At 40.4% G+C, this 16,007-nt stretch overlaps 1 pseudogene across 1 annotated transcript; it reads left to right on the forward strand.

Annotated features, from left to right (window-relative positions):
* The first annotated feature begins 1,424 nt into the window (after positions 1-1,424).
* LOC145554127 (NLR family CARD domain-containing protein 3-like) lies at positions 1,425-15,484 on the forward strand (annotated as a pseudogene). The gene is made up of 10 exons (XR_014090167.1): positions 1,425-1,683; positions 6,032-6,168; positions 6,345-6,441; positions 7,089-7,167; positions 7,325-7,553; positions 7,698-9,543; positions 9,950-10,123; positions 10,624-10,797; positions 12,639-12,685; positions 12,833-15,484. The product of XR_014090167.1 is annotated as an NLR family CARD domain-containing protein 3-like (transcript).
* Positions 15,485-16,007: the final 523 nt, after the last annotated feature.

The raw sequence follows: 16,007 nt of genomic DNA on the forward strand, positions 1-16,007 counted from the left end.
CAATATGGCTGCCATTTATTTAAAATGTAGAGGTAACATAATAATATTATTATTATTATTATTATTATTAATAGGCTGCATCAGCAGACAGCAGCCACTGGTTTTCTACTGGAATGATTTAGATTCAGATTTATTTGTTTCCCAAATGGACAATTAATGTTACAGCAAGTTTAAAAACTAAAAGACAAAATATCAAAGATTAAAAATTAAAATCAACAAAACAAACCAGAAGAACATGAAATACAAATCAATACATAATGTGAAGAGAACAGCAGGTCATTTCATTACTGACTGTCAGTTGCTACAGACACTAAACCAGGTGTGAGTCCCCCTCCTCGTCCTGTTGCTGCAGGAACTAAGCAGCTTCTACCTGTTAGTTTTATACCAGGAAATCTGAGCCTGAAGCCTGAAGGCAGAAACTGGAACTCAGCAGGTAAAGATGAGAAGTTTCAGCAATAATGGCTTCAGTTTTCATAATGATTTGTGTTTTGCCCAGGCTGGGTGTGACATCATTCCCTGATCTGCGCTCTCATTGGTTAGGTGGAAGGAAAGCAGCGTTGCTGATTTTATGCATTTACTACAGTTAGTCAGTTTATTGTATTTAAAGTACATGTTGCATTGGAAGGGTTGTCTTCACAATGTTAAAGCTAAAATGTCAAAATAATTATTGCAATATTGTATAAATTAACAAATATTGTAGATCAGACAAATCTTTACATGTTACATTGTGGCTCAATAATTCATTCAATTCTTGAGATCTGAGGAAACTTGTATGAAACCAACAGAATCTCCAGAAGAAAGTTATCCACATTATAACTGTGTCTTGTTATCTTATTCTGGCTCCTCTCAAACAAAGTGATATTATTGTGGACATTTTCAATTTTACTGTCAGGCTGGATCATTGCATGTTGGTAGGTTTCAGTGAGGTAGGGCCAGTGTTGTCCAGAAATCAGCCTGATCTCACGGGGACTCAGACCAGTGGGGTCCAGAGTCGCTCCTGGAGGCCCAGCATCCTGCATGTTCTGGCTCTGTCCCTGGTTAACAAACCTGGATCAAATGACGGCTCATTAGAGGCCTAAGATAGACTTAGTTTTTCAAACAAACCTTCAGGATTTGAGTTCTGGTCAATACATAATGACTCAATTAAATCTGTGCTGTTGTTGCATTGAGCTCATTTTAAAAGTTGCATAAGAACAAATTGTCCTTTACTTACGGTTTTATAAATAAAACCTTAGAATTGGTTCTGGTTCTGATCTCTTTTTACCATCATTGTCCTTGATATATTTTGATAATTTAAAAATGCTTCATCTGGGTTTAATAATCATTCATCATGCAGGTTATAGCTTCACCACTAGAGGAAGAAAAATCAATTCAAGAGTCCAGTTGGTTCAAAGTTAAAACTGATTTTGGTTCCAGTACAGCTGAACAGAACCTGCTTCCCCAGAATAACAGGAGCAGTTTGTGTACAAACTGGGAGTTAAAATAAGGCTTCATGTTTTCAGAGGTCAGCAGGTAAACATTCCTCTGACTCATAGACAGTCAGTACCAGTTAGACCAGTTTAGGCTCATTTCTCCTAATACTTTCAGTTTAACCTCAACTGTCCAGTTCGGTTGTACTGTGGTTCTGTTGGGTCAGTTTGTTGTGCAGATGTTCTTCAACTCTTTGGATCATTTGAACAAACTGTAAGTTCTTTGATTTCTACTTGAACTTTGACTTTAGGATCTTTCCTGTTTCTTATTTTTTCTCTGATGTTTGGAGAACAGAGAACTACTGACTTGAACTCAAAGTTTAATCTCTCTGCTGTTTGAAGGTTAATCTAAAGCAGAGGTGTCAAAAGTCGGTCCATTAGGCCCAGGATCCTGTATGTTTTCATTCTCTCCTTGGTATAATGTACCTGGATCAAATGTGGTCTCATTTGAAGGCCAAAGAATAACACTGACATGCGGAAAAGGTTGTTATTACTAGCAGGGAGAGAACTAAAACGGGCACTATACCGGCCCTCCAGGACCGACTTTAGGCACCCCTGATCTAAGGGAATATTAGATTACTGATAAACTGGAATAAAACAAATTGATGAAGAGATGTTTCTTTTGCTCTGAACAAACTACTTGATGTTTTTATTTCCTGTAGTCAAATTTTAGTCTTCACCATTAAAGTTCAACACAACAGTTTCAAAGTAAAATATTATTCTCAAAATGTGTTTAATTCAGTCAAATTATTATTAAGTAGTTAATCTTTGATAGAGCGGGTAATTCAATAATTACCTTAATAGCAAAACTGAATTAAACAGATTTTATGTATAATATTTTACTTCCTGTTGTTCGGGTTGAATCAGTAAATGTTGCTCCATGTCTCCATCTAGTGGACTGATAGTAGAAGTGCAGCAGCTGATGGCAGCTTCCTCTGCCTCTCTGCTGTCTGACTGCATTCACCTGACACCAGGGGTGAAAGTAAGGGCTACGGCAGGGTAATGCGTACCCTTAAAAGATTTAGCGGGGGTACGCAGTACCTGCAAGAGATGGGAGCGGCTGTCTGCTGTAAAAAAAAATCAACGGATTCACTGTGCAGCTGTGAGTGCACCCACTAATCAGCCGTGACTGATTAGTTTTCAAGAACAATCTAAAACACGACTTAATCGGTTAATAAATAACTTTTTTCCCATGTCATATTGTTTCTGAACTCTTTGTGCTTGAGCAGGGCTGCAATGTGTCGATCGCGGAACGTTTTGAGTCGATCTCAGCCTTAGGTGACAAAGTGAACGCCACCAGGACGCTGAGACCAGCACATCGCTCCTCTGACTCGCTTAAAACGTTCGTAACTTTATTAAAGAACAACAACAACAACAAAAAATTAATGACCCAACAACAACAATAATAATCTCAGTGATTATTGACTCAACAAGGTGTTGCGCAATTCTGTGCGTTTCGGTTCCATTACCAAAATAACGAGCAGAGCAGAAGTTTAAAATTATCAAATCAACTACCGCTGTGTTCAGGAAGGCTTATTAAAGATCGCAAAATAAATATCAAGGCTGAAAACCTAATATCGGACTGAATGTTATGTTTTTAATGTAATATCTGGTCGGCTTGTGGAGCGCAGGAGGTTACCATGGCAACGACTGTGTTTAAATAACAGGGAGAGATGGAAAGTAAAAAAGTGCAAGTGGTTTTGAGTTGATCACCTGTTCGGGTTGTTTTACCTTTCTCTTGGCGCATCACAGCCGCTGTAATTTGTCAACGTCCAATAAACGACAAACTTGCACTAATTACCTCGTTTTTTGTGAATATACGTCATTTACAACAAATGTTTCATTCAGTATTTAACAAATAAATGGCTTCTACCGCGGTAATTATGTGAAATTAAATTAATTGTCTAATATAAAAAATAGTTTGGTGCTTTGAGCTCAGAGGCTTTTCCTTTATCAAACAATTTATTTTTTTGGTTCTCATTTAGTGGAAATATTGATGTTGATGAGATTTTCTCCAAAACGATAGCCTTTTTCAACCTTTATAGCTCCACTGTTGCAAATGAGGCTCTAACATTTGCAAATGACATTTAAATAAAATCCAGTCCAACATCTGGTTTGAGGTGATTCCTCTGGAACCTGTTGGAAGAAAAACATCCCAACTTCAGAAGATGAGTTTTAACCTAACAGAGCTCTGTGGTTCCTCCTATCAGTATGAGAGTCAGGGTGAGGAGGCGCCATGTTAGGAAGAGAAGTGGAAGCTGCAGGATCTTCAGAACAATCAGGTCATGATGCTGGGCTACTGATAATCCCTCTGTCTGGACACAGGATCAATATAACCAGCTTAAAAGCTAAAATGAATGGTTATAAGCCAGACATGGAAAATTGGGATGCATCCATGCCATGATGTTCAGAATTTAGGTCTGATGGTATCTCAAGGTGTCAACATTGCAGCCTGTGGGCTGAAGGAAATACAGCTGTATTCAGTAACAATGTAAGAGTTAACAAGCACAGAAACTCCAAACTCCAAAGCACACACACACAACATATATGCCGTTTCATATATATATATATATATATATATATATATATATATATATATATATATATATATATATATATATTCCACATATATATATGTGGAAAACCACCCTTGAAGCCAACTGCAAACCACTTGCACAAGTGTCCATCAAATGTGGCATATACCAAGGAGATGCTCTGTCCCCACTGCTGTTCTGCATAGGCCTGAACCCTCTCAGCCAAATCATCAACAAGACTGGCTACGGATACCGACTCAAGAATGGGGCCACGATCAGTCACCTCCTCTACATGGATGACATCAAGCTGTACGCCAAGAGCGAGCGAGACATCGACTCACTGATCCACACCACCAGGATCTACAGCACTGACATTGGGATGTCATTCGGACTAGAGAAGTGTGGTCGGATGGTTACAAAGAGAGGGAAGGTCGCCCACACAGAAGGGGTCTCACTCCCAGAAGGAACAATAGCAGACATAGAGCACAGCTACAAGTACCTGGGAATACCACAAGCAAATGGCAACCTCGATGAGGTCACAAGGAAAGGAGCCACAGCCAAATACCTCCAACGAATAAGGCAAGTCCTGAGAAGCCAGCTCAATGGCAAGAACAAGATCCGTGCAATAAACAGCTATGCCTTACCAGTAATTAGATACCCTGCCGAAATAATTAGCTGGCCAATGGAAGAGATGAAGGCCACGGATGTTAAGACTAGGAAGCTACTAACCATGCATGGAGGGTTCCACCCCAAATCCAGCACCCTGAGACTGTACACGAGCCATAAGGAAGGAGGCAGAGGACTAGTGAGTGTGAGAGCCACTGTCCAGGATGAAACATCCAAGATCCATAAATACATCAAGGACAAAGCCTCAACAGACGATGTGCTCAGCGAATGTCTCAGGCAATGGGGAACAGAAGACAAGGTGCTGGAAGTACCATCATGGGAGGACAAGCCCCTACATGGGATGTACCACCGACAAATAACTGAAGTGGCTGATGTCAGGAAAACCTACCAATGGCTGGAGAAAGCTGGACTCAAGGACAGCACAGAGGCTCTCATCCTGGCCGCCCAGGAACAGGCCCTAAACACCAGAGCAATAGAGGCTCAGATCTACCACACCAGACAAGACCCAAGGTGTAGGTTGTGCAAGGAGGCCCCTGAGACAGTCCAGCACATAATAGCAGGGTGCAAGATGCTGGCAGGGAAAGCATACATGGAACGACATAACCAAGTGGCGGGCATAGTGTACAGGAACATCTGTGCAGAATATGGACTGGAAGCCCCGAGATCAAAGTGGGGAACACCCCCAAAAGTGGTGGAGAATGACCGAGCTAAGATCCTGTGGGACTTCCAGATCCAGACAGACAAGATGGTAATGGCGAACCAACCGGACATTGTGGTGGTGGATAAAGAACAGAGGAAAGCCGTTGTGGTGGATGTAGCAATACCAAGTGACTACAACATCAGGAAAAAGGAGCATGAGAAATTGGAGAAATACCAGGGCCTCAGGGAGGAACTGGAAAAGACCTGGAAGGTGAAGACCACAGTGGTGCCTGTAGTCATCGGGGCCCTCGGGGCAGTCACCCCCAAACTGGAGCAGTGGCTCAAACAGATCCCAGGAACAACATCAGACATCTCAGTCCAGAAATGTGCAGTTCTAGGCACAGCCAAGATACTGCGCAGAACCCTCAAGCTCCCAGGCCTCTGGTAGAGGACCCGAGCTCAAAGGATGAAACAGACCACCCGCGGAGGGTGAGAAGGGAATTTTTTATATATATATATATATATATATATATATATATATATATATATATATATATATATATATATATATATATATATAATATTTTTTGTGTGTCATAGTACCCCCAAGAATTTATAACTACTTTCACCCCTGCCTGACACTGATATGAAGCAGAGAAGAAGAGCCAATCAGAGGAGGAGCAGCTGATCTTTTCCAGCACTAATGATGTAAAGGATTATCAGAGTTGATGTGCAGATGAATGATGTGTGTTTCCTCTGCAGGTGAAGCTAGAAAGTGTGTGTGAGCTGATGTGAATTCAGCAGCATGGATCAGTGTGAAGACAGAGAGGAGGGAGTCCCTCCCTCTAAAACCACTCTGTGTGGGGAAGATGAGAGCCAGAGCAAAGGTCAGAGGTGAGGTCACCATCTCTAACTATCCACAGCCCTTTACACACAGCGTTCACTATATATCAGGTCAAAACAGACGTGGTGATGAAGCTGCTGCTGCTGCTAATCTTTGCTGCTTCATCCAGACTGAACAGATTCAGTTTTAATCATCATGTTTCTGTCAGGATCCATCAGAAGCTCCGACCAGAACCGGAACCAGAACCTAGCTGTGTGTCCTTTAAGAGCAACAGGTCAAAGGATCAATTCATCTTCTTTACATCTCCTGGATCTCCACCATCAGAGAGGTGAGCTGTTTCTAACTGCTTTTAACTGAACCAGTAAGTTTCAGATGTTCCCAGTTATATTTACAGAGTTTAGATCCATTATCTAAACCAGCTGCTCTGGCCTAATGAAAACGCCTTCATATCTTCAACCCTGGGTGATGATGATGATGTTCTGGTGCTTCCTGGCTCCATGTCAGACTAAAAGCGGGCACACAAATCCTCTAAACATAAATCTTCTATAACATCCAGGAGAGCATCCCACATGGACACACCCCCATATCTCAGAGCTCCTCCGTGTCCACATCACTTCAAATCCAGGTCATCAGAACCTGGAGGATGTCCCACACTGTCCTGAAGACCTGTGTGGACAGATTCTTCACTTCCACTGTCCCCAAGTTCTGGGACTCTGTCTCCACCAGCATCACATCTACTGACAGTGTGGACAGTTTGAAGTCCAAGTTCAGCACCAACTTTTTAAAATGTCTACTGATGATTCTGGTGTTACTGGTCTTTATTCTTGTAGTTCATCTTCCTCTTTCTAACTTCTTTGTATTGTGTTCATGTGATGCTCTGTTTTCAGCTTTTAATGTGACACTCAGTTATTTTATTAGTAAATATTGCTGAATGAATATTTCCTGCCTTCCTGATTGTTCCTGGTTCCTCCACAGACTGGACCAGTGGAGCTCAGACGTTCCCAGTGGTCCGTCTGCCCAGCAGCATCAAACACAGCTGGACACATTATTTATGGTCTGTACATGAACAACGACTTTTCCATGGTTCTGTTCACAGTCGTCTCCATGCTGCACTTCGTAGACCAAAGGACTGTCAGTCTATCCAATATCTATCTGGTGTTTAGCTCCATGATTTCAGTCTGATGTTTCCTTCATCTATTATTCTGTTCCAGCTGCTGGAGGAAAACATTGTCACTTTTGTGAAGAACGAGCTGAAGAAGATCCAGAAGGTTCTGAGTCCAGATTACCCAGAATGCTCAGAGAGTCAGAGAGAGGATGATGAGGTGTTGGAAGGTGATGATGAAGAGCAGAGGAGGAGCAGCAGAGAGGCAGTGATGAAGATCACACTGAACTTCCTGAGGAGGATGAAGCAGGAGGAGCTGGCTGACCGTCTGCAGAGCAGTAAGAGGATTTCTACAAAGATTTGACCTGATGGATAAATGACACATTTACTGATGTCTGAAGAGATGGTATCACATTTATTTAAATCATCTTCAGAAGGTATTTTTTATTTCATCCTTGATTTTACTTTTTGTGTTAATTTAGATCATCTTGCTGTAGTTTGTCAACATCAACTTAAATCTGGTCTAAAGAAGAAATTCCAGTCTGTGTTTGAGGGGATTGCTAAATCAGGAAGTCCAACCCTTCTGAACCAGATCTACACAGAGCTCTACATCACAGAGGGAGGGACTGGAGAGGTCAACAATGAACATGAAGTCAGACAGATTGAAACAGCATCCAGAAAACCACACAGACCAGAAACAACAGTCAGACAAGAAGACATCTTTAAAGTCACACCTGGAAGAGATCAACCAATCAGAACAGTGATGACAAAGGGAGTGGCTGGCATTGGGAAAACAGTCTTAACACAGAAGTTCACTCTGGACTGGGCTGAAGACAAAGCCCACCAGAACATCCACTTCATATTTCCATTCACCTTCAGAGAGCTGAATGTGCTGAAGGAGAAAAATTTCAGCTTGGTGGAACTTGTTCATCACTTCTTTACTGAAACCAAAGAAATCAGCAGCTTTGAACACTTCCAGGTTCTGTTCATCTTTGATGGCTTGGATGAGAGTAGACTTCCACTGGACTTCCCCAACAAGGAGATCCTGACTGATGCTACAGAGTCCAGCTCAGTGGATGTTCTGCTGACAAACCTCATCGGGGGGAAACTGCTTCCTTCTGCTCTCCTCTGGATAACCACACGACCTGCAGCAGCCAATCAGATCCCTCCTCAGTGTGTTGACATGGTGACAGAGGTCAGAGGGTTCAATGACCCCCAGAAGGAGGAGTACTTCAGGAAGAGATTCAGAGATGAGCAGCAGGCCAGCAGGATCATCTCCCACATGAAGACATCACAAAGCCTCCACATCATGTGCCACATCCCAGTCTTTTGCTGGATCACTGCTACAGTTCTGGAGGATGTGTTGGAGACCAGAGAGGGAGGAGAGCTGCCCAGAACCCTGACTGAGATGTACATCCACTTCCTGGTGGTTCAGACCAAAGTGAAGAAGGTCAAGTATGATGGAGGAGCTGAAACAGATCCACACTGGAGTCCAGAGAGCAGGAAGATGATCGAGTCTCTGGGAAAACTGGCTTTTGATCAGCTGCAGAAAGGAAACCTGATCTTCTATGAATCAGACCTGACAGAGTGTGGCATCGATATCAGAGCAGCCTCAGTGTACTCAGGAGTGTTTACACAGATGTTTAGAGAGGAGAGAGGGCTATACCTGGACAAGGTGTTCTGCTTCGTCCATCTGAGTGTTCAGGAGTTTCTGGCTTCTCTTCATGTTAATCTGACCTTCATCAACTCTGGTGTCAACCTGATGGAACAAAAACAAACATCTAAGGATAATTCATCATTTATTAAATCTAAACTAAAGTCTGTCCATCAGAGAGCTGTTGACCAGGCCTTACAGAGTCCAAATGGTCACCTGGACTTGTTTCTCCGTTTCCTCCTGGGATTTTCACTGCAGACCAATCAGAGACTCCTACAAGGTCTGTTGATAGAGACAGGAAGTAGCTCACAGACCAATCAGAGACTCCTAAAAGGTCTGTTGACACAAACAGGAAGTAGCTCACAGACCAATCCGGAAACAGTTCATTACATCAGGAAGAAGATCAGTGAGAATGCGTCTGCAGAGAAAAGCATCATTCTGTTCCACTGTCTGAATGAACTGAATGATCGTTCTCTAGTGGAGGAGATCCAACAGTCTCTGAGTTCAGGATGTCTCTCCACAGATAAACTGTCTCCTGCTCAGTGGTCAGCTCTGGTTTTCATCTTACTGTCATCAGGAAAAGATCTGGATGTGTTTGACCTGAAGAAATACTCTGCTTCAGAGGAGGTTCTTCTGAGGCTGCTGCCAGTGGTTAAAGCCTCCAACAAAGCTCTGTAAGGACACACATTGTTACTGCAGTTATTTTTTAAAGACATTTGTTAGTGATGGGGTTTATATTGAGTCATGCTTTATCAGTTTGTTTACTTGTGCATTGTTGGCTCTCATAGGTGAATATTCATAATGCCGCATGTTCAAGTAGCAGAAATCCTTTTTTTCTGTTGAAGCTGACACTGGATTAATGCAGGTCATTACAGAAATTAGTGTTTCTCCTACCAGCTTCTTTGCTGGCTGCTGTAATGCAGTCTTTAAAGTTTGGAGGTACAATTAGAGAATAAACTTGTTCACAATAAAGATGTGGAAAATGTTTTTTTTTCAATGTGTGCAAAAAGAACATCATTGACTGAAACAAAAAGCATATTTTTTTACGAATTAGTTTATATTTTCTCCCTGTCTCCTCAGACTGAGTGACTGTAACCTCTCAGAGAGAAGCTGTGAAGCTCTGTCTTCAGTTCTCAGCTCCCAGTCCTCCAGTCTCAGAGAACTGGACCTGAGAAACAACAACCTGCAGGATTCAGGAGTGAAGCTTCTCTCTGTTGGACTGAAGAGTCCAAACTGCAACCTGAAAACTCTCAGGTACAATATTCTCAAACCTGGAGAAACAAGATTTCTCTCCTTTGCTAACAGAGATGATGTAATTATTATTTCAGTAGTAGATTGTTGTAAATATAGATATATGACTGTGACATGGCTAACCATGCTAAGTCTCAACACATAAACATGGCTGGTTTTCATTTATTCTCTTCTTGGCTAAAAGAACCAAGAAGAGAGGTATTTGAACAGATGGGATCAGGATCCCACTGAACTCTGGGGACTTGGCAGATTGTTGGGTTATGGGTGAACAAAGGTGCTTAACTGCAAATCCTTCCAACAAGCAGTTCTTAGACTTTCTGATCCATTCTACTTTTGGCAAATTCTGATTTTTATTATCTACAAAAGGAAATAAATGTTTATTATTAACGGGTTAAGCACCAGTTTATTGATTGTTTTCCTCTCCTATGAATGACCAGTTCAGACCTTGGGTTGTACCTCAATGTTCTCATTTTCTCATCATGTGATGAATTGTGTGTCTGCAGCTTATCAGGCTGTTTGGTCTCAGAGGAAGGCTGTGCTTCTCTGGCCTCAGCTCTGACCTTTAACCCCTCCCATCTGAAAGAGTTGGACCTGAGCTACAATCATCCAGGAGACTCAGGAGTGAAGCTGCTGTCGGCTGGACTGAAGGATCCAGACTGGAGACTGGAAGCTCTGAGGTATGGAGGAACCTGCTGCATGAGCAGAGAAGGTCTGATAGAGGAGGAAGAGGAGAAACGACTTTAGTCAGTTTGATGGAAAATATTTAGTTTGAAGATAAATATTTAATTTGATGACTCAATATTTAGTTTGAAGTTAAATATTCAGTTTGATAATTAACTATTTAGTTTAGAACTGAGACATTTATAAAAAAATTTATAGTAACTCATAGTTGAGTTACGCCAACTTTGTCAGTCGGTGTGTATTTTCATAAAGTATATGAAAAAGTGAAGCTAACTATTCACAAGGCATATAGAGAAATTTAGAAGTTTAGTAGTTCAATTTTAACCTCCATCAAGAGACGACATCTGGAAAAAACATAAATGGAATCAGGAAAGAAAGTAAATCCCTCATTTTGATTGTGAAATTAGATTATTAGACGCCTCATCTGGAGGCAGAGATCATTACCCAGTTTTCTGGAATATTCTCCTGACTAAGAATGGCTCACAAGGGAAATTAAAGAGTGGGATGGATTTAATAGAGTTTAATAGGAACTCTGAATATATTAATGAAAATATTCAGATTCTTTTTCAAACTCACATCATTCATCAGAGTTGGAGGAGTTCAGCAGTTAGATTTCCATGAGGTTCTACAGAGGATAGAAAGGACTTGAAAACAATGTTGGATGGAGCTGCAGACCAATAAGCCATAAGAAGCAAAGATGAGAAAATGTGCTACATGTTGGCCAAATGGATGTTTAAAAGTTCTCAGACAGAGAAATAACTAACTTTGGATTTTAAGCAAAACTTAGAAATTTGAGAGTTAAAATATATTACACATGAAGCCAACATCTAGAAAAATAACCATTCATAAGGAAAAAAATGGACATTTAAAAGTATATTAGTTCTATTTGCTATTTTGAACCCACCCAGGAGACGACATCTGGAAAATAATCAAACGTATAAATGGAATCAGGAAAGAAAGTAAATACCTTGTTTTGCAGAAGGAGAGAAGAAAACCAGTGAATGATGAGGGAAAAGTAGAAATGAGAGCAGGAACTTGTTCAGATTTAAAGTTCTGATAAATTTATCAATAAAGATTAAAAAAAGATAAGATCATCACATCCAGAACTTCTGGAGTAAAGAGAGCATTACTTTCACAAGCCATTACTGCAGCTGCTGGATTCAGGAAGCTGCTTCTTCTTCTTGGTCTCATTGTAAATGTGTGCAGTGCCACCTGGTGGTGCTGGTTGGTAGAGGAAGTGCTGAAAGGTTGGAGGTGTTTGTCAGAGGTGTGTGATGATGGAAGCCTCTCCCTGGTTTGTGAGTCTGAGCTCAGAGATCAAATCTTTGGTTCTTGTTGAACTCTTTGTTGAATGTGATGCAGCTTCTCCTTTGTAATGTTTGTATTTCTGGATATTACAGTGAGGCCACAGCAGGTTTTCAGCAGCAGGGCTGTTTAGTGTTTCATTCCTTCATCTGTGTGTGGGAGTGTGGATGGAGCAGGTATCCAGGTGTTGATCAGAGTTTAGATTGATTGGATTTTAATGCTGATTATTAAATCAGGTTGAGCTTCCAGAAATGTTTCCTTAGTTTCCTGATGTCCTTTTAGGCTTCAGTGAGTTTCTTCAGGTTGTTACTGAGGGATTTCCTTTCTCCTTTCTGTTGGAGCTTTTCCTGTGTTTGGAGAAATGAGTTGTGCTGCAGCAGCACCAACGGTCCTTCCTACATCCACTGCAGTTTGCAATCCAGATGTTGGACTGTTCCTGTCTCAGTGGAGGACAATGTGTGTCTGAGAGACATGTAATGTCCATGTTTGCTGCTGAAAGAGACTGATGGTCTGACCCCCCTCCTCCTTTCAGAGTGGAGCCTGCTGGAGGCCGATTCTTGACACCAGGTCTGAGGAAGTGTAAGTGTGTTTTTCATCTGATTCATGACAACAAAGCAGCTCACATTCAACCATCTTCAAAGTGTCACATCACTCATTCAGGATCATCATCAAAGATCAATAAATGATCAATAACTGCAGCTGGATTGTGTTTGTTCTCTCCATCAGATTCCTGTCAACTCACCATCGACACAAACACAGTGAACAGAAACTTTGAACTGTCTGAAGACAACAGGAAGGTGACATATGTGGTGATGGAGCTTCAGTCATATCCTGATCATCCAGACAGATTTGATTTCTGGGATCAGCTGCTGTGTAGAACTGGTCTGACTGGTCGCTGTTACTGGGAAGTCGAGTGGAAAGGAATAGTTTATATATCATTGAGTTACAGAAGAATCAGGAGGAAAGGAAACAGAAGAGACTGTTGGTTTGGATATAATGATCATTCCTGGAGTCTGAGATGCTCTGATGTTGATGATTATGGTTACTCTGTCTGGCACAATAATATAAAAACTCGTCTCTCCTCCTCCTCTGTCTCTAACAGAGTATCAGTGTATGTGGACTGTCCTGCTGGCATTCTGTCCTTCTACAGAGTCTCCTCTGACTCACTGATCCACCTCCACACCTTAAAGACCACATTCACTGAACCTCTGATTCCTGGATTTGGGTTCTCCTTCCGTTATGGTTCCTCAGTGTTTCTTTGCTGAATTGAGTCTAAAGAGTCTAAAAATGTTCCTCCTGTCAGAGAAACTCTCTCACTGTTGAACAGATAGTTCATCTCTACATGTTTTCATGGACCTGAACTGTCTCTTGGTGAAACTCTAACAGATGATTCTTTAGAAATTTGTTCTTCTTCCAGTCCTTTAAAGATGGAAGATGGGATTCTTCAAGGATCCACATGTTTTTCGGTTTCCAGTCAAAGACTATTTTAATTTACTGTAGTTTTTCTCAATCACTGGAGATTTTTTGTTTGTCAGCTCCTATTTTCTTAAATTTTTCTTGGATTCAAATGTTAAATGATCCTCTTGTATATTTGCTGCAGTTATATGTATTTAGTGAAGAATCAAAAAATATTTTCTTTTGCATTTGATTCATTTTTTGCAGTTCATTTTGTTCTGTTAAATGTCAATAAGAGATTTTATTTCAATCTCAACTCTGACTTTCAAAAATTCCTAATTTACAGTAAATTATTCCCATCTTGAAACCAGTTGATGAAGATCTAATGATGATGCTTTGAAAAATAAAATGGATAAACTCTTAATATTTTATGTTTCAATCAGAACTTCTACCTGAAACTCAGAATCTGCAGAACATTTTTATCTTTGGAGAAAAAAATTCCAGGAACTGGAAGATCAGAGCAGAATGAAAACTGGAGATCAGTGTTGGACAGAAAAGCTCTGATCGCTGCATCTCTGACATATTTTACATTTGATAACAAAACTGAATCTAATTTTATCTGCTGCTGTCTGCAGGCTGCACCTGAGCAGCTAATGCAGGTTCTTAATTAAGTCTCTTGTCAAAACAAGTCCAGAGGTAGGAGAAAGATTTTTTTGTGGTTCTGTATTGAAATATAAACAATGGACAAGTTGGATGACGGACCAGATCACTGTCCCAGTCAAAGATGGCTGATAAAAAAGACGAGGATGTGATGGAGGCATAACAGAAAAATAAGAACCGTTGATTTTGAAAGCTGCCTACATTTAATAATGTGAGAAAAATATGTTTTTATATTAATCCAATCTGTATTTAATACTTTTTACACAAAATGAAAGAACAAATTTAATGCTTATTTTTCTAAATTCAACATATGAAATATTTATCCCTTCAGACAGCTGTTGACCAGGCCTTACAGAGTCCAAATGGACACCTGGACTTTCCTCTGTTTCCTCCTGGGACTTTCACTGCAGAAAAATCAGAGACTCCTACGAGGTCTGCTGAGACAAACAGGAAGTAGCTCACAGACCAATCAGGACACAGTTCAGTACATCAAGGAGAAGATCAGTGAGAATGTGTCTGCAGAGAAAAGCATCAATCTGTTCCACTGTCTGAATGAACTGAATGATCGTTCTCTAGTGGAGGAGATCCAACAGTCTCTGAGTTCAGGAAGTCTCTCCACAGATAAACTGTCTCCTGCTCAGTGGTCAGCTCTGGGTTTCATTTTAGTGTCATCAGGAAAAGATCTGGATGTGTTTGACCTGAAGAAATACTCTGTTTCAGAGAAGGTTCTTCTGAGGCTGCTGCCAGTGGTTAAAGCCTCCAACAAAACTCTGTAAGGATGCAGATTGTTACTGCAGTAATTTTTCATATAGATCTATTAATGACTAGGTAAACTTGGAGTTATGTTTTATCAGTTTATATATTGCTGCATTCCTTCCTCAATGTCAGCAGTTAGCGAATGATGAGTAGATGAGAGACCGGCTCTCGTCAGCGACTATTAATGATATAACATGTTAAAGCAGAAGAAATTCTCTTTTTTCTGTTGAAACTGACACTCAATTAATGTAGTTAATTGTAGAATGTAATTGCTTTCTTGGTAACCTCCTTGTCTGTAGTTCTGTCATTTAAAGCTGGAGGCCCAACTATAGAATAAACCAGTTCAGAACAAATACAAAGGTTGTGTAAAATAAGATGGTTCCTTCTCTGTCCAATAAAGACATTGTTGATTTGAAAGAACTATTGACATTTGCCATCTCCACATCATTACATTCAGTTTTTATTCACAATTTGTTTAGTATTCCAACTGTTTTGGAATCCGATTTGTATATTTGTTGATGTTATGCTTCATATTTTTAGTGAACAATAAATACATTTTCTTCTGCATTTGATTCATTTGCTTCTCAGTGCTGTTCCTTTTTAAATGTTAAGAGATTTTATTCATTAATTCCTAATTTACAGTAAATTATTCCCATCTTTAAACCAGTTGATGAAGGTCAAGTGATAGTACTTTGAAAAATAAAACAAACAGAGAAAATCTTAATATTTTATGTTTCAATCAGAACTTCTACCTGAAACTCAGAACCTGCAGAACATTTTTCACTTTGGAGAAAAAATGCCAGGAACTGGAAGATCAGATCAGAATGAAAACTGGAGATCAGTGCTGGACAGAAAAGCTTTGATCGCTGCATCTCTACTCAATTTCAAATATGAATTTGATATTAAAAATTGATCTATTTTCAACAGCAGACATGGTGGATAATGTGATCCACCATGTTGGAGAAAGAATAGAGGGAAATATTCTACTCTGACTGAAAGAACAGGCCTTGTGATGGTTGACATGTTATCAATTTGGGCATAAAAAGTTAATATTTTTACAAAGACAACCTTCAGATGTGGTTCTGGTTCT

This window comes from Poecilia reticulata, chromosome 12 (genome assembly GCF_904066995.2).
Source record: "Poecilia reticulata chromosome 12, P_reticulata-male-v2, whole genome shotgun sequence".
In the NCBI taxonomy this organism is placed as follows: domain Eukaryota; kingdom Metazoa; phylum Chordata; class Actinopteri; order Cyprinodontiformes; family Poeciliidae; genus Poecilia; species Poecilia reticulata.